Below are 24,832 nucleotides of genomic sequence, written 5' to 3'. Positions count from 1 at the left end.
AAATAATTTGAAATAATTCCTCTCTGGGGAGAGATTTCAGGTGCCCAATCCATTCAGCTTTTCAAGAAAAGAGGCGTTATGATTACATTGTATAAGTACCATTACAGGGATATAACAGCAGGTACTAATAGACTCTTTAAGCTAGTGGATAAAGGCATAACAAGAACTAAAGTTTAGACTAGACAAGGCAACTTACAGCAAAAGTAACTGATTAAACAGTGATTGTCCATTGGAGAAAAGTGAGACTGTCCTGGGAAGTGAAAGACAATCTACTCTTACATCCAAATTAAACAAACAGACAAACAAAAACTGCTGGAAAGCACGCTTTATTTACATGCAAGATATGAAACTCTTCACAACTGATTTATAATCTAGTGGTCGCTTCTCACCTTAAAAGTACTCCTGAATGGAAACAACAGAATATTTGATTACCTTTGCTGCTGAAAGCCCAACTACAATTAACTAGGTTAATGCTTTGTAGTCACCCAGTTTGGTATAATAGTTGATGGAGGTTCTTCCCATATTATTTGTTTCTGCTTGCAGAAACATCTGAGATTTTCCCTTTGCCTGGCTCCCCAGAGCTCTGTTCCGGTCCTGGCACAAGAACACAGTACTTTCAATGAACATCCAAGCAGCTGTAAACTGTAAATGGCTAGAAATTTCTTCATTTAAAGGTGAGGAATCTCCTCCAGGTTGCTATGGTGTTATCCTCCAGGTGTTATGGAATCTCACGGTGTTTTGTGGACATCTCTCTCAGCCTGTCGGGACAATCATTGCCAAGAGGTAAAATGGCAAAAGGTTTAAAAGCTAGGCTTTCAGAGACTAGGCTGCCTAAATTCTGAGGAAGTAGGGATTTACCTGGAAGTTAGGAATCTTAATCCAGAAGAACACTGAAGATAGCATTGCAGGGTATTGAAAAAGCCTAAATTAGGTGCGTTGGCTCCCTTCACCATTAGTGGAAAGATCCTCCAGCAAGAAATTCAGAGCTTGCGAACTTGATGCCTTATCGTGAAGAGGCATCATAGATACCCCCAAAGGTCAGTGATCCTGTGCTGAGCTGGGCACAGGCAAAAGCAAACCTATGAAAAACACATACCCCAGGGTGGGTGAGAAATCCCACCTCTCTCTCTACTCTCAGGAGGTTTCAGTCAGCAGGTCAGCTCCCTCTGCACTGAGTGTGAGGTGTCCCGCCAAGGGCAGGACCCCAGCAGGTCCCACCTGGGAGAGACTTGGGGTTAGTGCTGACTTCAGTGCAGCCTGGAGGTTTCTTGATGCTGACAGACAGCAGCAGGGAAAGCTGACTAAAATATGATCTCTCTGCAGGTGCTCAGGAAAGCGAGTTCTTTTGCCTTCCCTAGCTATGAGACTGAAACTGATTCTTGTTTACAGCTGGAGAAGAACAGAAGAGATGTTAACACCGGGAGACCACACAAAGGGTAAAGCAATACCATCGCCTCACTGTGCTTTGAGTTAAAAGAACCCAATACGTTTGTTCATTTAGAGAGTTAGTTGAGCGATATGTCTTTTCTTGACCTGACATTGTTAATGCTTCATCCATCTTCCTATTCATATGCTAACAGCTATATTGCCTGTCACTTTATTACAGAATCCTGCCATAGATTGGAATACTGCTTCATTCTTCTGTGACATTGTTTGAATTACTATAGTTGCTACTGTAGTTCTAGTTTCATTTACTTCGGTCAATTTAATATTCTTGATAATGCTTGGATGCTCTAAAGAAATCTTCAGAGTAAAGTTCCAGAAGAAAACTGTGTTCCAGCCAAGATAAACTCCTCACGGGAGCTGCAGGAAAGGTTCAATAGAATTTATAGGGAAAGTGGCATTTTCATTTTAAAAATATGAAAAGAGTTGAAAGGAGCTTTATCTTGTTTGATCCTCATTAGGTTTTCAGAGTGAGATGGTGCTCCCTGTGTCGCGGTGAAAAAAAATGCCATGTCTTACCATGTTTGTTTAGTGTCTGCTTTTGTTATACAGATTTTCTGGTAAACTACAAGAACCCAGGAGATTGATGCTGATGAATATCTTTCTGCCTGTTCATTCTTCTGTTATAGCTTCTTAAAAATAAAGAACATTTGACAGAAACATGCCTCCCTTCTGCAATTTCTTTCTCTTCCATAATAGCTCATTCAGCTTTCTTAAACTTTCAGCATTTTCCACATTTCTCATTACTCGCATGTGGAGGCTTACTAAGCCCCCCGTCAAGATACTGGCTTTTCCTTTGTAATGTAAAAACAGGAAAAAGTTAGTTTTTTTCCTGTTACTAGGTTATTTTCCTTGTTCTCCAATAAAGGGAATTATCTAAACGTCTTACTCAGAGAAAAGGTGAACTGACAAAATCCAGCCCCGGCCTTGCAGGGCAGCCAAGGTGTGAGCACGGGGCCAGCGCTGCCTGCCATCCCAGCCGGGCAGTTTCTCCTGCAGTACACCACTAACTCGATTACAAGCACTCACCTTACTTACTGCTCTTTTCCTACCTGTCTCCTAAGACACAGCATGTGTAACCAAATATAGCAAAGGTTTACCAGGACCTAACAAGCTACTGCTATTAAGCTTATCGTCTTCTATAGCCTACAGTGTGAGGGGGGAAGGAAGGGAGCTACTGTGACTAGCGTCAGATACAGGTACCTCCATCTCCTTTCTCGAATGGTCAGCCAGACTGACTGGAGACAGCCTTTAGCTTAAGTGTGGGATAAGGCTCAAATTTGTATTTCTGTGTCAGTGCAAGCAGCTCTGCTGCTGACAGACACACACCAAGCGAAGCACAGTCCTGCTGAGGCAGAATTTCTTAATGCACAAGAATTCAAGCTCCAAAGCAATGTCAGTTCCCAGTGTTTTAATAATCTTCCAGGGAAAACACTGTGAAGAAACTAAAAGAAGCTGTAACTTATAACAGAGATTCTTTCCAAAAAAACAGACAAATTGGAAACGTATTAGCCAAGCCTATGTAAAGAGTGCAACCTGCTGCAGAAGCTGCATAGAAATGTGTGATTAGAGATCATCTGTGCCTCATGCTGGATGTTGATGTGAAGAGAGTCATGCTAAGTGCTAGTTAGGTGGCTCATAACTTCTGTGGTATAACAATAAATCTTGGAAGTAGAGGTTGCCATCTACATGCTGTTCTCTAAGGCCTAAAAGAAATAGAGAGTTCAGTTGCGGTGCAGAAAAAAACAATGTCTACTGTGGACAGCATATGTTAAATATTACTGCACTTTTCAAATTAGTGGCAGAATCCTGCCTCACACTATTTTGGTTGAAACATATCAGTGAATATGCTGCTGAAGGGGTAGTAGTCACATGGACAAAGTTCCTCGCTCAACAGATGTCCTGCATCTTGCTCCTTAAGCAATAACCGGCAGAAGAGGGTGCAGAGCTACAAAACACAATGTTCACCTTGCAAAGGCAACACCACAAGTTCTGAGCGTCATAGTCATGCTGAAAGATCTTCTAGTGGGAGGCTCAGCTTTTGAGAGGACACCCCTAAAATTCTTCCACCATTGCCAGAATGAAGCTATTAATTGCCAGGACAGTAGATGTGTATTAGGGGACAAGCTACATGTGCACATCCTAGCTAGGATTTAGAGATTGCTTACAAGTGACATTTCCTTTACAGTGTTATGCTTCCATAAAGCTACCACACTCAAATCAAAAGTGACACTGAGATGATAATGTTTGTCAAGGCTTCCATCAACAAGCCTCTGAATGTAATAATGAAAAATAGATATACTCAGGATAATGGTGGGAGTGTTTATATGGCCCAATTCAGACATATGCAGAGGTTCCTGGTCTTGCTTGAGAGATGGGAAGCACATATCTGACTTAATTGGGCATTTTCCTATATTAATATACCTTGTTGACAAACTTTAATAGAGCATTTATACAGTGCAAATTTTACAGGTGACCAAATGGAAGATAGTAATACGTTCAGCTGAAACCAGAAGTGTGAGGTTGCTAACGGAGGTTTTCCAAGACAGACTCCTGGGATTGATCATATTTAACATGAACATTAATGGCCATAGCACTTACAAATAAAATGGGAAATTCATTGATGATATAAAATAAGGTGCCATTGGCAACAGAGAGAAAGGCATGTGTGGAATACAGGAGAACCTTACTGATCTGACTGAGAAATGTGATGAAATTCAATAGTACATAATGCCAGGTCATGAATTTACAGACTAAAAATACTTATTTCTGCTCTTAACTGGGAACTCATTGGTTGGTATACTGGTTCACGAAGATGTCAGTTTCAGAAGGATCCCATTAACTGCCCCCTCGCTTCAGTTGTGACCTTAAAATGCATTAGCAGGCAGGATCAGCAGCAATGGGGTCACGGAAATCTTTCACATGATGTCTCAAGAAATTCCACTTGGAGTTGTGCGTAGGATGAACTGCACTTGTAGAAGACACAGAAAAGGGAAGCTAGGAGGGAATGAAGAATTATTTTTGAAAAAGATAAAAGTTTGTCAACAAGGGGAAGGCGGAAGGGGATACGATTGCTCTCTGTCGGTATATCAGGTAGGCTAAATGCAGTGGAAGGAAAATAGCAATTAAGGATTTATTATTTAAGAAAAAGACTGCAAGTTGATCATATGAAAATGAATACACAAAAAATGGAAGAAAGATTGTAATTAACAGAACTGTGAAATTTTCTAATTACCTAACTGGAATTAAAGAAGACATGATAAACTGATGTGAAGGAATTAGTAAATGACAGCATGTAATAGCAAGGTTTGGACTAGATGATCCAGGAAAACCCCTTTGTCTATATCCAAACTTAGCTTTAAAAGTTGACAGGATATTTATTTCCTTCCCCTCCCCTAAAAATAGCATAAATAGTATTATTGGAAGACACCAGATGGTGCTGTCACAGTTTTATAAGCTCAATACATCCAGACTTCCATTTTTACAGGTTATGGCCAAAATTCTGTGTAGCCGTGTCACATTAAAAATATTTTATGATGTTCCTGCATATGCTGTTAAAGTTTGCTGCTCAAATCTGTGACTGAACAGGTTTTTAGTGCTATTGCTCAAAGGAAACATTTTTATATGTAGATATTAAAATTCCTCTTCAAATGGTATTTTTAACACCAGTTTGAATTAAAGTTGCACCAAATCCTAGGGATGCCAAGCACATGAAAAAGATGATAGCCCAGGTTTTTGCTGTCTCATTTTCTTATTTCCTTCATTGGATCTTTCTTTAAATTAAGTGGAAGGATATTTGACACCTGGACTGTGACTCAGACTATAGCCTAATGAGACTTTGAACACAGAGTTGAAGGAAAAATTACACATTGTGGTTACTTAAAAATGTGATAGAGCTCAGATGGGTTTTGTTAATTTTGGGATATTACCACTTCTCATCGTCTTTCTGCTTTAGATCTCTGTCCTCCTATAAGGCTAGTCTTTAAAAGTGAGTGTTCTGAATTAATCACTCAAGTACTTCAGACATTTAGACATTCAGAGTTATATAATAGCCCTATTCTTTGTATTGTGTCCTCTTATCTCATACATTTATAAACTGTTTACCACTACAATTAGAACGACAGACAAATGGTCCACGCTAGAGCGACAGAGAAATGGTCCATGCAGGGTAAGAACTGATGAATGATTTATAAGTACTTTTAGCAAAAAAGTTGTTCAAGGAAGTTTGCTCATCAAGTTCAATTTCTAATCTCTGATGTGGGCTCTTTTTTTTTTTTTTTTTCATATAGAATTGAACATGGCAGTTTGCAATAACACTGCTGTTTGTCTGACAGTTAAATTCAAATTGCTCAAATCCCTTTATTACATTGCACCTTTATTTTGCATATGCCTTAGTCAGTATCTTCTCTAAAAGCTTCTTTTTGCAAAGAGACTAAAAGTTTTGTTGTCATAGAAGTCAATGTAACAGTTCATTATAACATCGTCTTGGGAGAAGAAAAGGCTTTGGAGTCAGTATGGGTTTGTTTTTGCTACGGATTGCAAAGACTAATTAGGATTCCTGTAAGAGGATCCATTATGATCACCTATTCTGATTTCCTACAATGCTAAATTGTTAATACTGTTTTTAATATCAGGTATCATTTCTAGGTCCGTGTTTTATGAGACATTAAAAAAAAAGTAATTTTTCAACTTGTTAGCATTTCAATAATTTATATAGGGTTTTATATTCCATTATACTTCTCAAACTTTACAAACTAATTTTTGATCGTCAAAGTGGGTTTGTAGAAACTCATTAGTTGACTCATGAGCTACTTCCACTTTAAATGATTTTCCTCTTACTAGCCAAACAGTCGATAAAAATGAGCAAAATGTTTCAATAGGCGGTAAGGCTGCTCTGCTCATGTTGTAGATGACTAAAAGTACATATAAATGCAAAACATGCATTTAGAAAAAAAATAAGGTTCTTTTCTCTAGGCATAGTGTATCCTTGTTCTGGTTCCTTTACCTTGAATACTTGGGTCCTAAATAGAGTGCTTCATTTAGTAATTGAATGCAACTACCTGTTCTGACACATACAAGCGAACAAGAAATTTTCTGCCCAAGTGCCTACTCGTTTCCAAATGGCCCAGAGAGGTCTAAGATAAATATTTTATTATATATATCAAATATTAAGCCTTCCACAGCCCAGCTTTTCGGAAATCAGCCTTTAGGCAAGGTTTTGAAAGACAAGAGGCTGAAATGATTTGTCAGGAAGACCTCAACCCATCAGTCTGTTAGGACCTCCAAAACGGTCAGAGAAAGCAGAGAGACTTTCTCCACACCTTGAGGGAGGAGCGGCCTCCCAGCCCCTCTCCTCACCATGCTGGGGTAAGTCAGGGCTCCGCGCTGCAGGGGCAAAGGGAAGGGAAGGAAGACTCTGACTGAGAAATGTGACTTTATACTCTTAAGAGTAGTGGGAGATCATACGATTGGTGATAAGTGTGTGTGCAATTTTTACAGAAATAGTTATACTTGTGAGTTTTCTAAAAATGCTCTGATTTAAAAAAAAATATTATTTATTATTATATTTTAGGGTCAGAGGATTCATTTGGCATCTTTCATGATGCTGAAAGGTCTTCTGGATGAGTGTCCTCTCCTTGAGCGGGAATCATCTGTACCTTCCTTCTCTATTTTAAAGCAGAAGGAAAAGTGTACCAAAATGAAAATGCTCCACTTCCTCTGTAAATATATTTAAACCTTTTAGGGCAATTATGTGATACCTGGTAGCTTGTCAATTCCTCAGTAGAAGGAAGCACTTGATAGACATCCTCAGAGTAAATCCGTGGGCCAGCCCCCTGAGGAACTGACTGCTCGTAGAAGTTACTTCAGGCTGCTCTTATGTTTTTAGTGCTGCCCCAGAGGTTTGTCCAATGTTCCCTCACAGTATTTTAAATAAATATGGGAGATTACAAGCAGTAGCTACAGTGCAACATTTCTCTGCCTTTCAGAACCAGAGGGATGCTGACTCCTGGAAAAAAGAAAACCAAACCAAGAGAAGAAAATCCATAATTTGTGTCCCATACCTGTTGCCCACCTGAGAGTAGGGACAATGGGCAGGTGTTGGTCACTGACACGGGTTAGGAGCAGACCATGACAATGCTTGCATCCAGGCGCTGCTTCATGCCCAATTGGCTGTGTAGTAATGTGCACATGTAGTGGTTTCTAAATCTGGTTTTCTTGCAGGCCTTCTGAAGTCCTGTAGACACTGATTAGCCCTGGACAACAGGCCAGCTAACACGGCTAGAATGTTGTGCCCACTGACCATGGAGATACAGCAACCAGGGTAGGTGGAGAATAAACATATCCCATACTTGGTGTGCTGCAATCCACAGGTAGTGGCAATGTTTCCACACTATTTCGGAAATATTTGTGTTGCCTTCACACATATCAGGGTAATTTGTGCAGAAAGAAAACTGCTTTCTTCTGGTGGTCTATTTTTTCTGATACTCAACCTAGTGATTTATTCATAGTACCTTGGCAATGGAAGTATTTTAGCAGACATACAATCTGTGTGAATCAGTGTCCCACCTCTGAATGGTCAAAACAAGGAAACGCACTGGAAGGTACAAAAAGCCCTGTGATAAGCTGATGTGAGGTGACTTGTCCTCTCATCATTGCTTCCAGCTCATACTATACCACCTGCCAGAAATGACTGTCTGAAATCTTGAAGCACAAGATTTTTGCCTTGTGCTAGCATCAGCCACCAGAAAGATGCACCCTGAAATACCTCACAGTCCAGTCTCTGAGTTTTCCAATGATCTGTTACAATGACATCTCATGGTAATGAAGTCTATCTGTATGTTTCTAATCAAGCCTTTCTTCCCAAGGTTACTGAGAAGTTTAGATGTGCTCCTTCACTGATCTATTGAGATTAGAAGTTTCTTATATTAACTTCCCAATCTTCAGATTACAGATTTTACATTAATGTTGGCAATGCATAACAAAAGAAAAACAACACGCCTTTGGTCTGCGCACAGCCACCGAGAACTACTCACACATCACATTTCACAGCATACTGTACTACCTAGCAGAGTCAGAAAGAAGTTTAGCAATGATTTTGATGCTCTACAAGAGAGATAGTTTCCTTCCTCAAACCCACTGGTGGTTTAAACCACATTTCAAGACCGTCAACAGATTTTTAACTTTCTGACTATGTTTGAATATAAACAATTTTAACTTAAACAATATAAGCTTTTTACAGTTTAAAGGTAATTTGGTAACTCTAAGAGAACATTGTGAGCATAAAGTATCATTAAAAACACCAGTCAATGTGAATTTAAGTTAAGAGTATTTGTATGAAACCAGTCTTAGAAATACATTTTTCATCAGCTGATGCAGAATGTTTAGTCTCTGTACTTCCGCCAGCATTTTCAGTCAACAGTGGAAAATATGGCCCTTCCTTTTATACTGGCACAGTGCCACATCTTTTGGGTTGCACACATTTAGACTGATAGGAACATTTGCCTCAAAGGCTTTAATTGCACAAAGTTTATTTGCTTTTTTGCTTTTGTTGTTTCACTTTTATGGATTTAAAAAAAAAAAAAAGTTTAGAACATAAACCTCAACATGACTGAAATTCTAGCAAAGAGCCAAACCCCTTCTCTCTGAGAGTAAGCTCATACTCCCCACTTAAATAGAGGACTGTATAGGAATAGTTACTGTTGCAGCCAATGTTGTGACTCTCCCAAATTTAACAAAAATTCTAACTCCTATAGAGGGGACAAACCTGAAGCTTTAGCAGATGACCACAAGAGGTCATCATTGCTCCATGAGAGCAGTTTCTCTGCAGTCTAGTAAGAAAAACTGGAATCTTCTCAAGTGTATTGGATTTGCTCAATATTTACACGAGTTAAAGAACTAAACCTAAAACTGGCACAACTGAGATTGGTTTGACTTCTTAATTAAAAAAAAAAAAAAAGTTTCTGCAATAAATTCGAAGTGATTTCTTAAAACATGTACCTTTAACATATCTTTTCTCACTTTCCTTAGATTTTTTTGAACCTTTCCACAGAGTCATAGTTCAGCAAAGTTCAAGACAAAGATCAAGGAAGAATAAGTTATTTGGGACAATTTTCTTGCTAGGAGAAACAACTACTTGTCAGTCCAAAAGAATGAATGGTAAAAATCACAGCTCACGTCCTTCCGTAAGAGATCTTTTGACCTTCTACAATCAATCCTGTCCCTTTTCAAGTTCTGAACTTTAAATAACAGTTGAAATATCACAGAAAAGCTTCTTCTCTACTTTGTTAACTGATACAAGGCCATCTCATGAGCATTAGGAGATACAAAAGTTTGAAAACTGTTTTATACTCAGAGGCCTCCAGAAATTCTTTTACCTGATTACATCTAAAGCTTGCCAATTTCTTTTCACATAATGTCTTGAAAATTACACACTTTCTTTAGCACAATTATGCCTAAAAAATCTTATTTAGGAGCCCACCTCATGTCCTAACAGGAGCTTCACCCATCTCATGGATTTACAGGAGCTTCCTTTTGTCTTGTTTTGGCAAATGCAATCTTGCCATATTTAGGCCAAGTCAGAATACGGTTCAAACAAGACCATCCTGTTACCATGGCCCTTCCCCCTCCTTTCCTTTATATTCCTTCATTAGCTATTCCTTCCTGGTCACAACAAAGTTTTGCTACCAACTTCACCCTGATGGACTTCACAGTATCTCTTGGGTTTGCCACTGCTGCATCCTCACCCATGTTGCCATCCCTCTGCCCAGGCTGCCAGTCTCTGCTGCCCAATCCATTTCCAAAAAGCACTGCCACACTTTCTTCCACCTTCTTCACAAAGAGCAAATCACATTGTCTTCCTTCAAAAGCCTCCTTAAAACCAATGCCACTTATGCAAATGGAAAAATATCAAACCCAGTGTAGTCAGGCAAACTATTTGCTTTGATCACTGCCAATTCTCCTTACCTCATTCTTTCCTAGTTTTTCTCATAAGCTCCTCTGTACCCAGATGTAAGCTCTTTGAAGGGGAACCATCTTCTTATTTTTATGATCCCTGATGCAATATTGTCCCACTCTGTTCTAAGGGCTTCTATGCAATTAAATCAAATAAGCACAGATTAAGGGTTTAAGTTATGAGGAAAATGGCTTGCGTAACTTATTTAATGTGGAGACATGGTCAGTCTGGGAATGGGTTTGAATGTCAGCAAATTCCATCTGGGCAACACAGTGAGAAGTTTAAAACAAAAGTATTATCTTGGCTACAGACTGCCTTCATTTGGGACCTATATGACTCCAGAGCATGCTTCCAAGTCCAGTCACGATAGAGGCAATATCAAATTCCCTGAAATCAACAGCAAACTCCCACTGATTTTCAGCAGAGCTGGGTTTTCATCCTCATCTAGGTAGGCAGCTCAGAATCACATCAGCACAAAGAAATTGTTGTAGTGGCCATAGTCTCATCTGGTGATATCACCATGGAAACGTCATCACAGATCAAAGCTAACAACCCGGTAGCATTCAATTAGCACCAGCGTCAGGCTACTCTCACCAGTGACTACGGCTTATTGAAATACTAAAAGCTTGCCAGACAGATACTGCGAAAGGAAAGAAAACCAATTCATTAATTTCATGGATATATTACAGCACGCAAATTTTCTAGCTATAAAGTGTATTTGTCATTGTACTTTAAATTTTTTTCTAAATAAAGAATTCCACAATTGATATTTATTTCATATTTTATCTGTGACTGTCCTCATCTCACTTTTTCTAAGCAGCATTGCTGTTAACTAACATTAGAGAAACAGAGATTCAAACTGAAAAAAGAACTATGTCGGGGAAATGAATGTACTGCTGGTATATGTTCAACTTGCAGTACAGACAAAATGTATTAGGTATTCTGAATAACTGAATACAACTAATGTATAAGAAAATCACAGTACTGTGACTTTAATTTGAAAGCTGTAATATATTGATTAGCTCTATCAAACAGATTACTTTATCCTCATGTAGAAGTTGGTTATTTTTTTACCCTATATGAATCATAGTCTAACATTCAACTACTCTGAATACTCTAATTAGATTACTAAACCTGACAAAATACATTTTTATGTTACATCAAGAGGAATGTGACAAAAAATATACTGCCTAAAATATTCTAACTTATTATATCTACTTCCTGTAGTGTAACAAAACCAACTCCAATTGTTTTACATTTCTACTGTATTTCCCATTAAAATTGCAACATTCTTTATACAGGCAAAATTTTCTTAATTTTTATACCAAATATTAGCTTTAAGGTAAGATTTCATATCTTCCACTTTCCATCAAATGAACATTGTCTGCTAAATCATATTACGCATATGCACAGATATTCTGTTAATCAATGCCCAAGCGTTACGAAAGTATGCCAGCTTTCATTGCTGTGCTAAATCAGTTATTTTATAGCCAGAGAGATTAATTCAGCACAGCTCTGCAATCAGCAGTGAACCCAGTCCCTTTTAGGTAGTTCAAAGTTCAATATCCCCTTCATGTTTAATGAAATGAGGAAAAATTGGTGCCAGAGTTTTCACTCCTTTTTATTCACAAATCCTATACAAAACCTTGATTCTTTCTGTGTTCAAGGTAACCCCCTCCCCCCAAATTTCTCTGCTCATGGCTTCAATTCAGCATTTGACCCCAAACACCTCCTACCTAAAGTAACTGCCTTTCTTGTAGCTGTATCTAGTAATCCTTTGTCGCATCTTCTCTCAGATTATCTGTTCTGTCTGCTGATTCCCTGCAGATGGCTAGATAAGGAGCCAAAAAGCATAGCTGGGTTTATCTCTTAAAGCCACACAAGCCTTCCCCAAATTATCAAATTTTACAGGCATAACTACACCAGGGAAGTTAGCAAAGAATCCCAAGTGACAGGGGTGTTCTAGAGACTATACCATACGCTGGTTTAGCTAGTGCCATTTTAAGAAACTGTGTTTCTTCTTCTCCTGCCTTACACTGTGCCTCTGTTAGAGGACTTGGCCAGTGCAGATATGCTACCTGTGGCCATGCTGTACTCTGGCTTGCTACGGTGCCCCATGGGTTTAGGCTGTTGCCTCTGCTTTGAGTGGTGCACCTGCTACATCAGCTACATGTCACTCAGAAATATGACTTCATGAAGTCATTGCAAAGGGTGGGGATGGAAGTTTCATCTGTTAACGGCAGAGATTTAATCCAATGTGTTTCAAAACAAAGGGAAGAGAAGTCACCTGCTTTCCTCCTTTCTGTGTGATGACTTGCCACAGCTGGGATTTTTGCACATTCCCCAGCTTGAGATGACAGGGGACTGCGTATCTTGCCCTTTTCTCTTGCACTCAAGCTTATGGAAGCACTCAAGCACCTAGCATATTCTGGGGACTTCCTTCTCTCTCTCTCTTCGACAGTTTTTCTTTGCTCAGTTTTGTTGAACAAATTACTATTTCAAAGCAAAAAAAAAAAAAAAAAAATTAATACGAGATATTTAGTAATTTGAATTCCTTGCATAAGAAAAACTGCAACTTTACTTTTCCTCTAGTCCGTAGGAATCAGCTCTGAAATCAGTATGAAAGACATGAAAAGCTGCAACAGGAAAGGCTAACACAGCTAGGAGCTGAAAACGCAGAAAAAGGATTAGGCACGCCAACCGACGAGTGACCAGGGATTTACCACTACAACCTGGTAACTATGAGGGCTGAGAGGGGATTGAAGTGCCAACCTTAAGCCGTGCGACTAGTCTTGCCCACTTGTTAGGTCCAAGGGCTGGACCAAGGTTATATCGCCAAGGACCCACGGCCAGAATGAGAAACTGAGGTAACAGCCAAGTCCCGCAAGCTCAGGACAGAAACCAGGCTGTGAGCCAACAGACACGGCACAGCCACCGCGGGCTCCAGCGGCTGCCCAGCCAGACCTCTGTGGCTGCCTGGTATGAGCAGAACCCCCCAGCTGCCAGGGCACCCCTGGGATTACCCGGGGCTGGCCGAGAGGTTGTGCTCATCAGTCGACTGCCAACAAGCCTCTGCCAGGGAAAACCTCGCAGCCCTGTCAGTCAGCGGTCCGGCAGGCAGCGAGGATGCAATCTTGTGGTCAGTAACGAACAGAAGCTTTTGAGGGCTGCTAATGTGTATTAGGCTATGGGGGGGTTGCCATCTTCTATCAGAGGATGAAAGCAGAAGGTCTGTTTCTGTAAAATTCCCCAAAGTAAATGCGGAGCGGCAGAGGAACTAAGTGCAGAGACAGACTCAGCGTGAGTGATAAAACATAGTCCTCCTTATTGGTCCAGGGTACATATATTTATACAGACAACGATAATTATTATGCCCACTAGTCACTAGCTGATTGGCTTAAGCTTTAAAAGTTGTATTCGCACGGTCCACCTACTTGCAGTTAGCTAACAGCACAAGCTTCTCATAATACTAAGTTTCTCAGGCCACTATTTCTAATTCCTCTTAACTTGTTTTCGATACACAACGGTACCATAACACTAAGTTTCTCAGGCCACTATTTCTAATTCCTCTTAACTTGTTTTCGACACACCACGGTACACAAGGCTGAAGCGTCCTTGACATTCTTCATGTATCAGCAGCTGCGAGCAGCTGCAGGCAAACCCTAGTGAGGCCCAGCATCAGCCCCTAGAACAGGCTCTGATCGTACAACTGCTCGGTGGACTCATGACCCTTGTCTCTGAGCCATTCTCCAACAAGTAAAGGCAATCAGAAACGTGTGGCAACCCATTTCCAAGCTGGATAATTGTATTTCATGTTCATCTGCATTTATCTCTGCGTCCCTCTTTTCCAAGGATGTCCGTCGTATTCCTGCAAACTATTTATTAGTTGAAACTGCTCCACAAGAGATGTAGCTGCACAACAGAGATAGGGCAGCAAACTCTCTGCAGATAATATTTGACTAGTTTTCAGTAACTGCTTTTATTTTAAGCACCTCGGTTCCAGCTTTGTTCTTAGATGGGCTGTGTCACACAGAGTTCTCTGCAAGCCTCGAGTGTACATTGCTCCACAGCAAGAATAAAGTACCAGCAATAAGAGAATCTCTCCAAACTTTGCATCAGCTTCAGCTCAGATGGAAACAATGCCATCTGCAGCTACACAAACATTTGGATGGGATCAGCACCAGGCTGAAGAGCAACTGTTGAAGCTGAATCCAGGGTAGTCTGATGTAATGGCAGATCGGGTTACTGACGGGAAAGAATGTATTATTTCTTTAGCTTTCTTTCCAGACACCCTCCCAGTGCTCTTTAAGAGATGCACGGCACAGATGTCCACTGAGACTCCTTACGCTTGTGCCTACCCAATTATGAAATGAAAAAAAAAAAGACACCATTCTCTTAATGAGTACTGCTTCAAAACCTGCATCTTGCCTTCTCGGGGGTCAAACTCAGACTCACTCACCAACTTTGTGATACCTGTGGTAAGAAAAACAGCCTTTCAGAAAAGCTCTAATTAGAGAAGAAAGTTCATAGCAGAGGTCCAGTCACTCAGAGCTCAGCCTGCTGCAAGCGTATGGCAGAAATACCTTTCTTCCTAACTTGACCTCTGGGGATAGCCTTCAAGTGTCTTAATTCTTTGTATTGTATCCATTCCTGGATATTTATATTCATATTAATCTACAGAATGGCCCACTTGCCTCCTTTAACTTCATTTGTGCCACACTGCGGGGGGTGGGAGTGATGGCATCCGAGAGATTAAGAGGAAATGGCAGACCTGCAAGCGGGGGGAGGCTGTGAGACACCGTGCCCCCGTGTCCCAGAGTGAGGCGGAGGTTGGGCAAGGCCAGGGTGACAGCGGGGACAGTGGGATGCAGGGGCAGACCAGTCGAGTGTCTTGCTGAAAGCACTGGTCACGGTAGGCCTGTGTGAAATTGCAACTAGGTAAAGCGTAATGTTAATGTACGCTCAGAGAGTCAGCCCTGAAATTCTCTCCCTTGCATTCTCCCAGTACATTCAGCAAGTATTTTCAGGCTGCCACTCACATTTGACACGTAATGTCCTCATTGCCAAGTCCCTCCGGGTCCCAACCCACCAATGGATGAGCGTTACAGTCACCGCCTGATACCGTGCAAAGCTAGACAGATCCACCAGTGACCACAGAGGCACTTGAGCTTGAGAGCACCCCACAACAGGGGATGTGCACACAGGGCTCTGAACACATCACTTGCACTTTTCACACAAGTGATCCCATTCTAGTTTTAAATTTTTAAGGATCTTAATGAGGGGGTCTTTCTTTGATCTTCCTGGGAACTTTAAAAGACCTGAGAGAAACTCCTGGGATGCTGAATTGACTTTAGTCCCTGAAACCTCATGCATAAATTCAGCAAGCTATGTTTTTTGACAATCCAGTTATTTGATAGCCTTGATTAAACCTTTTTAGAATGACTGGAGGCTCTGGTTGTTATTTATTCATATTCGAGCACAGAAACAGTCACTCATGCATAGAAATCCACAGTGACTCACGAAATGATGTGCCTACATATGCATGGCAATCCTCAGTAACTCACACACTGACACACTCCTGCCCAGACCTACTTGGGAACACGCACAGTGACAGACTGGCCCAGAGCACTTATTTTAGAAATCCCCGCAGGCTCCCACAAGCTCCCTTGAAGCTGAAAACAAAACTCCTTAGCAACTCCAGCCCACACTGCCAAACACACTCATCCACGTCCTTCTCCAAGTTGAGCCTTTTCTCACCACTGTGATATTTCCCTGCTGAGGGTTCCCCTAGGGTCGCTAATGCACTTATGAAAGGAAATCTCATTTTCACCACCTTCACATTTTAATATCTTAATGCCAAAGAGCTGCTGTTCTGCTTTTCGGGTTTTATTTTGTTTTGTTTCATATGGAAATTTTATATTAAACAAACATTACATGACAGTCAAGGGGATGAGATGGCTCAGGGGACTGGTAATGGGCTGTGAAGCCTTTCCTTTCTAGGCCAGTGCTCCAACTCATTCTAGGTTGTTTTGGTGGGATTTAACATTGGAAAAAAGTGTGCTTGTTTAAAAGGTCTGAGCTCTCTGAAATGAATTAGATTTAAAATGAACTGACCACTGACCAAAACACCACTATGCAAATAAACTCTACCAAGCAGCCACTTGAAAAAAAACAAATGGAAGTAACATTTTATTTCAGCTGGGTAATGATAGAAATGGAAATGTTCTGGAAACATACTGGCTGCCAGGGACATCCCATCCATCTTCCAGCCCAAATCTGTTACACAAGTAGCTTTTGTAGGATGCCTGGAAGGTCTTCAGGCTGAGTGGGTCAGACCAAGAGAAGCTGGCAGTAACCAAAAGTTATTGCTATCTAACTTCACTCATCATCATGCAAATAGCAAATTCACAGCCTCAAGGCCCTATTCCTTGTAGGCAAATAGATAACTTCATATAAAATACATAGCCACATCCTAGCTGCAGATGGCATCAGACTGCCCAGTGACATGACATGACAGCAGCAAGAAATATAATAAAACAAACAACTCCTCCAACACCTTGATGATATTTCCCACGACCCATCAGACATGCACTCAATGCAGAGACTGCACATCTACAATGAGTTAGAGAGAACTCCATCTTGTCAAAAAAGAACTATAACCTAGCAAAAATTAGCAAAGAAACCAACTGCCAGTCCAGGATCCTGTTTTCAGAAACTGCTTGCTTTTTTCCTGTCCTTCTTTTGGAGTTTTACCCTAGGTACATCAGTGTTGCAGTTTCCACCAGTGTTTTAAATAATACATAAATATGACAATAAAATAATTGAAACAAACTCTTCAATTCCCCCACACACTCCATCAAACAGGCTTTTGCTCAGCTTTTTAACACCATCACACTTGAAACACTTATTTAAAAATGAAAATATATTTCACAACACATCACCCATTGATAAGTTCTAGCTCAGAATAGGGTTACAGATTCATTACTCCACAATAAATACAAATAAGGAGTTCAGTGAACATTGTGAGCACATGACTATTTATAGTGACACTTCAATAACTCTAAATGTACAGGTACTTGAGAAGCAATAGAACCGTTATAACTTTGTACTATAAATTAAATCCAACAAATAAAATACAAATGAGAATGAATAGAAACTATTATCAGAGTATCAACTAACAGCAGCGGAACGCAACCAAATGGGTTTTCTAAATAAATCAGAATACTGAGGACTGATGCCCATGCCTAGAAATGGTTTCAAGTTTTGTTATTCATAGTGCCATAAGCATACGATTTAACACTTAATTACCTGCATTCAAACACCTTCTTTATAATACATGTATTACATCATCTACAATATGAAGTTCAGTATATGATGAATTGCTGCACGATGCTACTATAAACACTAGGGGTAATTCTGTTCTTTATCCAGAATGCTTTCCAAAAACATGGTGAAGGCAAATAAGATGGAAGCTTGTTAAGATCGTGGAAGAGATGAAAAGAAAGAGCTCCCTGCAGTATCAGTGAAGTGAACTGGTGAAGCAAAAATTCTTTTTCAGCCCTCTGAACCAACAGCTAAATCATCCATGCTACATACCGTAAAGCAAACAATCTGTCCTTCAGCTTTCATTAGCTGAATAAATTCAGTATTTAATTCAGCCAGCGCTCAGTACCACTGACATTAGTCTCATCTAAATGGAGCTATAATTAGACAGGAAAACCATTCAGTTCATATTTGCATAAGATTTTTACAACCAAATTCTACTGAACAAGGAAAAGCCATAATTAAAGGAGAAAAATTGTGATCTAGATAAGAAGTGACACAAAAGAGGAACATGTCACACAGCTCAGTAACTGAAGACAAACATGGAACGGCTGAAATGCTGTTTCTTAGCACCGATAATTCAGAAAAAGATGGAAAACAAATACTCTGCCTCATCTAGGCCATAATCCAACTGCCTTTGAAGTCAATAAGATCCTCCCCTTCAGGATCTTTTCAGGGAGAGTTGTTAAGCCTGGGAAAAGGTTGTCCAGAGCAGTTGTGCAATCTCCATCCTTGGCAACATTTAAGATTCAGCTAGACAAGGCCACTGCCAACCTCATTTGATGTGGAAATTTTCAGCAGGAGACTTGGCTAGGTGACCTCCAGAGGTCCCTTCCAATCTAATTCTTTGTGTTATTTTAATAATATCCGTTCTAAATCACAAGAGAGTTTCTTGTCGCCAGTGTTTGAGGCTCCAGCACAGATTTTCCATTGCTTAACCACTCTCGCTGTGAATAATTTTTTTCCGTGTATCAGTCATAATTCCCCTTGCTGCAGCTTGTGACTGTTGCCTCTCATGCTTCCACTGTGCACCCTTGAGAAGAGCCTGGCTGACTTCTCTATAGATTCCCTGCAGTCTGCAATTAGATCTTTTCAGCCTTGCCTTCCCTTCTCAAGATTAAACAACCTCAGCTCTCTTCATACAGCACACAACTACAGCTGCTGAACCTTGACACTGTCCAACTGTTACCTCTCTCACACCGGGTGGTCCCCATTTGCTCTTGTGCCTGAACAGGCTTTTTGCTCACCCACCTTACTTGGCAAACTGATGGAACACCGCCCTACTCCATTTTGACCTTTTATTTTGTCTGATACAGCACATATTTTTAGCCTCCTCCTATGCAACAGGCTTCTTGGTTGCCTGATCACCTTGGCAAAATTTCCTCCCATTTGGCTGTATGAATTCTTTACCTTAAACAAGGATAAATGGGTATTAACTGGTCCAAGTTTATAGGGGGACTTGTGGGAAGTCTACAGGAACTTCAGCCCTTCCTTCTCCTTCCTCTCTGCATTAGCATCCTCCAGTGTAACACATCTCTTCATCCATGCCGTACGGCCACTGCTGTGCAGCCCCCATTTTAGATCAGGGCTGAACTCGGGTAACTGTACTAAGTATTCCAGTGACTGTCTGGTGAGACCTTTTTGATACCACTATCTCTTCACTAGCCCTGTTGGAAACACCACCCTCTGTATACCCTAGAACAGTACTGCCTTTGGCACCGACAGCTGGTCTGCACCCTGGGCAGGTTTCATGGCACCCAGCTTTAGCTGTCTGAGAAAAGTGATCGTCCTGTCCTGAGAGAGAGGGCTGCCCTCCTTCAGGTGCCCATCTGTCTCTGGTTAGAGGGAGAGGCCAGACAACAAGCTCATCATTACACAGCCGAAGTTAGGTGAATTAATCTCATATCCTGTGACCAATTAAAACATTCACATTTTTCATTCTCCTCTGTCACTTCCACCTGACAAACCTCCAGCACTGAGAGAGAAATTCTTGTCATCAGTCATCCACTGCCTGACCTTGTTTGTTTTTTTTTTTTTCCCCTTTTTTCCATTTATATCACACAGGAACTCCTGTTTATTTCTATCAGGTATCTCCCTCTTCTTCACACACAAAGCCTCCCTGTGTCACATATACAGCAAATTTATCACCACGTGCCAGCCTTTTGATGGGGTAAAGGGAAGAGAAACAAGATAATTTACGACATTACAATCTCATCATGGAAAAATAATACTAATAACTTCCTACCAGCCAGCAAGTTATTTTTCCATCACAAATAATTATTGCTTACTCCTTTTGCTATAAAAACAGTAACTGAATAGTCTCACACTATCCCCTCGCCTATCTTAATTAACATATAATACCACATTAAATGTGTTACAGAAATCCCTGCATTAGCTTTACTGAATGTCTTTCATCTTAAAAAACAACACAAAAAAGCCCCAACAAACTACCATGGTAAAATGCCGTTCAGTTTTTTGTTGAAGTCATAGAAGAAATGTGAAATATACAACATGAATATCATAGGAAAGATTAATAGATTTTAATAAAGAAGTTGACAACTGAGTGGGGTCCCTGAATCAGGACTCTAATCGCTTAACAGCAAATTCTCTCTTTTTCTTTTATCTCTTTTTCTTTTTTTTTTTTTATTTTCCCTTCTGATACATTTCACAGACATTGACCAGACAAAATAACCATTTAGAAATTTCTGGGGGAACAATTCTCCAGGGCTAAGATTAATGATTGTAAGCATGCATTACAATAGCAGGGGGAAAAGAAAACACACACACAAAAGAATCTTTACAACACCTAGTTCCAGAAGGCCTATTTTAAAATATTATATTTGAACATGCCAATTTGGTAGACATCAGTAAAGATTTTTGCCTCAAGTTCTTTTCTTTGTTTCCCTTTTCTTTATGCAGTTAAATCAGCAAGGATAAATGTCTACAGACAAAATTATCTTGCATCAAATATTGACATGACTTTTAAGGTTAGTTGCTGCAAGGCCAGGATTTAAAAGCAAATTAAATTTGATGCATGCCATTTCAAAGGTCAGTTAGAAAGGTATATGCTGCACCCATTTTACAATGCAACCCTCAGGGAGGCAAATGTATTGAATGCTGCAAGGAGACATTGCAATAATGAAGATAATTACAGTAATAGGTAGGTAGGTAATAGGGGCTTAATTAGATCAGAACAAGCATGTTATTTAGAGAAAAAGAAATTGCAGTGTATTAAATTAAAAGTAAATTACAACAACTCAGTTCAGTACTTATTTCAAGTTAATAGTTGACACACTTTATTGTATCTTTAAAGGGACAGAGATATTACAGCAAAAGGCAGCAAAGATGTTTGTCATCCAGCACAGTCCAGTGTCACTGCATATGAAGGCCCTATCTCACCCAGAATATTGCTATTCTGATAGAGGCTGTGCACACACTTAATTTCCTGATTTACCTTCCTGATCTCAATAATTTTCAATAACAGAAGTGAGATGGCATGAATCCTTTGTTATTACTTGAGTAGCTTAAGGAATAAATAAGTGTCCATCCCTGAAACGTGCCCTCACTGCAAAGGAAGAATTTCTATGAGATAAGCAGATGAAGGAGTGAGCAGGGCAATTCTGAAGATGGGTAGTGTCTGCATGAACTGGTACACGGTGCTGCAATGGTGCTAAGCTTTGTCACTGGAAAAAGCAACCCCCACCTTCCCTCAGACAGCTGTTCCCAGCACCTCTTTTTGCCGAACTGTTCCCGCTTAAAATGTCTGTGAATTTACTGCCTTAAAAATGTGTATCTGACCAGCAGTCAGTATGTAATCCATAGTGCTACTGCTCTGCCCTGCCACATGACTCCAAAACATGAATGGAAAAGGGAGAGAGGCAGAAATAGATTGACCAAAATTTAATTGCTCTGCACCTTGGACAGCAATTTATTTTGGAGGGTTTCTGATTTATTAGTATCCCGTAGCCATCTGCATAGGTGAAACTAACTTTATGAGATGCATGGCAGTGTACCTGAGTAAAAGAGGAGTGAAAAACAATGCATGCTGTAGGCTAAGCCTTTAAGGTGTAAATACCAACTGAGATGGCAGGGCTGTCATTGCATCACTTAGTTTACAGGAGTGACTTTCACTGCCAATTCTCTCTAGTGTACAGCTTTTACTCTGCAGGTAGCACACCTTAGGGTTAAGACAGTCACCAACATTTGTGCTGTCACGCAAGCTCTTGACTAGACAAATACCTCTGCCAGGCAATGTAGGGAGGCCCTCAGAGAGTCTTGTCCTGTTTTCTCAGCTAGACAGACAGTGGCCATTAAACAAAAAAATGACAGTTCCAATTCTCTGTAAGGTAATCTGGGATGATAGTTCAGTGACACACACACTGTCCTTCTGTGGTTCCTCTTACAAAGGTCACCGAAAACACCTTTAACAACGAGGGTGACTCTCATTACTTTCTGCATGTATCTTCGAAACAACAACAGCCCACAATAGTTCCCCAGAGAGTAGTCCTGTATTGCTAACGGAAATTCTGTAAGCTAGTATCTTCTAATTCTTTTATTATTATTATCCACTTGTATTACAGCCCTAGGCCACTTTACTGGTTCTGAAAGTAAGGTATTTCACCGTTCATGAGTGAAGTGACTAACTCCTGCCATCTAGAGGGTGGTTACTGGAACATAATCGAGGCAGGTAGTTTCAGAGGATAAAAGAACTGCTTATAAGCCATTTAAGTGAGACTAAGATAAAAATCGTAGCACCCACCTGTCTCCTTGGGGTTTTATAGTTTTTCCCCTCTTCTTCACGCATGTGTTTATGTAAAAATGCCTGTTCAAAGGAGAGGACAATCATGATGTCTGTGGATGTATAAGAGTTCTTTCTTCAACAGCTCCATTTATTCATGAAAGTAGATTAGCTGCCTACGATAATTCTTCTAAAATTGATTAAAACTTTCTGTTTGTATTTTTTTCCAGTGCTGTATCATTTATTCTCATTGTGTCCTTGCATTCATGGCTGCCTAAAACAGACTAGAATGGTCACAACCAGAATAAAACAATATTAATGTTTAATGGCATTCATTAAGAAGAGGCAGAATAACACAAAGAAGCTCTAAGGACTCACAAAAGATCATATTTTCTACTTAGGTTGTTAGTTAAATGGCATACAGCCATGGCTACTGATAATAGCTGAAAATTACTTGTCCATACGCTTTCTTACATAGGAGAAATGTCCAGTTAAGTGATCATCATTAATTTTTGTCTTAAACGATAATGCTGTTTTCTGTGTGTCCCAATAACCTGGTGTAAAGATCACATCTTGAAGGAAAGGCATGACAAGCAAACAATTTGTTGTGGGAGATGCAACCCTGGCCTCACCAAAGTTAAAAGTGTCTTCCTGGAAAGGCAATGGTGGCCAGTGAATACATGTCTCTCTCGCTAAGCCAAAATCACATTCCATAACTAGCAGCCAACTTTCAGTATGTGCATGACCAACTACAATGTGAAGCAACACAACCGCCCTACCTGATTGAATGGATAATCAAAGCACACAAGAAATACAGCAGTGCCCCAGGACTTATCTATATGAAATATGTATCAAACCCCTCCTAGGCAAAAGACTACAAAATACACTAGAATGTAATTGCTCCCTGATCCTTGCGCTCATCTTCATTTAAATATCTATACGATACACCATCTAATGGTTTTCACAAAGGGTTTTCCAGGCAATATGCACAAAAGCAATAAATATGCTTGTAGGTAGAACATTTGATATTAAAATGATTCAAAGACATCCTTACATTTCTACTTGTATGCCATTAATGAGGAGCAGTTAAGCAAGGGCTCATCATACAAAGAAAAGGGAGCAGGAAGACAGAGCTGTCTTCACCACATACTTCACACCTCATATGGTATCTTTCACGTGTGCCAATCAAACCAAGCTCCAGAGCTCACAGCTCTTGCGGAACTCAAGCAAGCACCACTTAGGTTACAGGTCTCTAGATAGCCAAGTTGGGAAATGAGCAGAAATTGCTGAGAAACAGACTGAACTCTCCTTCTGAAAGACAAGTCGATTTGTAACAAAGCATGACTCGCATAACCTCAGGCAAGACAGAGCTGTGTACAGGTTTTTTTTTTTTTTTTTTTATGGTACAGATACTATTTCCCTTTTTAAGCTACACTGCATTCCTGCCATTAAGATTAAACAGTATTTTGAAAACGGATGGAGCCACTGATGAAAGATTTCAAAAATAACTTTTCAGGTGCCAACCCTAATCAATTACAATCACCACTAACTGTTGCAATTACTATGCCCTAACATTTGGTCTCTGTCAAGTCAGCGTTGCAGGGCAATCACCATGAAAGCAAACAAAATTTGAGGATGGAACCACCACTGAACCGTAACATCCATACAAACAGCTTATAAAAACTTTTTCAACGATTTCCCAACCACAGTAAAACGGACGGCATATTTTTTTTTTAAGTGAGAAGAAAAATTATGTTAATTAGGACCTTCAAAATAACACGAAAAGAGATTTGGTTTTGTTTTGTTTTTTTTCCTAATTCTCTTCAGAACACATTCATGTGGAGATACTAGCTTTGCCTTTTTTTTTTTTTTTTTTTTATACAGGAAGATGCAAGTGCATGCAAATGCAGTCTGTGTTACAACACCAAGTGCCCAGTAGTACGCAAGACGCAAGTGCTAATTACTCCTGCTTGAGAGTGCTGCCTTTGGTACCCGCATATTTACCATTTTTTTAGGATGTCTCCTTCCAAAACTCTGGCAACACCTTTCCCTGCTGGGTGGAAATCGTGCCCTTTCTGGGTTCCCAAACATTCGACGGCCACCCCGCGGGTACCGCAATTCTGTGAGGAGAAAGCACAGATTTCCTATTTTGCCGCTGGTTCCTTTCCCGTCAGACGGAGCCCCAAACCTTCCCGCCTCCCCCAGCCCCCTTCTCTGCTTAAACTCCCGCTTTGCCCCTTCAGCCTCCTCTCCCCAGCACGCCGGGACGTGCCTCCGAGCCCACCCCGCTTCGCCCCCCGCGGCTGCCCGCCCGCCCGGGAAGGAGAGGGCCGGGGACCGGGCGGACTCGGAACCTTCCCGCCTCGCCGGGCGGG

At 40.5% G+C, this 24,832-nt stretch overlaps 1 long non-coding RNA gene across 2 annotated transcripts; it reads right to left on the bottom strand.

Moving 5' to 3' along the window:
* Positions 1 to 383: 383 nt before the first annotated feature.
* Positions 384 to 24,819, bottom strand: LOC116963842. 2 transcript variants are annotated; one of them, XR_006165676.1, is made up of 4 exons: positions 24,742 to 24,819; positions 24,462 to 24,577; positions 22,479 to 22,541; positions 384 to 758 (listed from the first exon to the last, which is right to left on the bottom strand). It is a non-coding gene; the product is annotated as an uncharacterized LOC116963842 (long non-coding RNA). The 2 variants fall into 2 exon arrangements; XR_004408414.2 differs by lacking the exon at positions 24,742 to 24,819 and having other exon boundaries at positions 24,462 to 24,635.
* Between the last annotated feature and the right edge of the window lie 13 nt (positions 24,820 to 24,832).

Source organism: Tyto alba, unplaced genomic scaffold (genome assembly GCF_018691265.1).
Source record: "Tyto alba isolate M040663 unplaced genomic scaffold, T.alba_DEE_v4.0 Super-Scaffold_23, whole genome shotgun sequence".
NCBI classification, from domain to species: domain Eukaryota; kingdom Metazoa; phylum Chordata; class Aves; order Strigiformes; family Tytonidae; genus Tyto; species Tyto alba.
The sequence above is the reverse complement of the archived record's forward strand: the minus strand, read 5'-3'. Positions and strand labels throughout refer to the sequence as shown.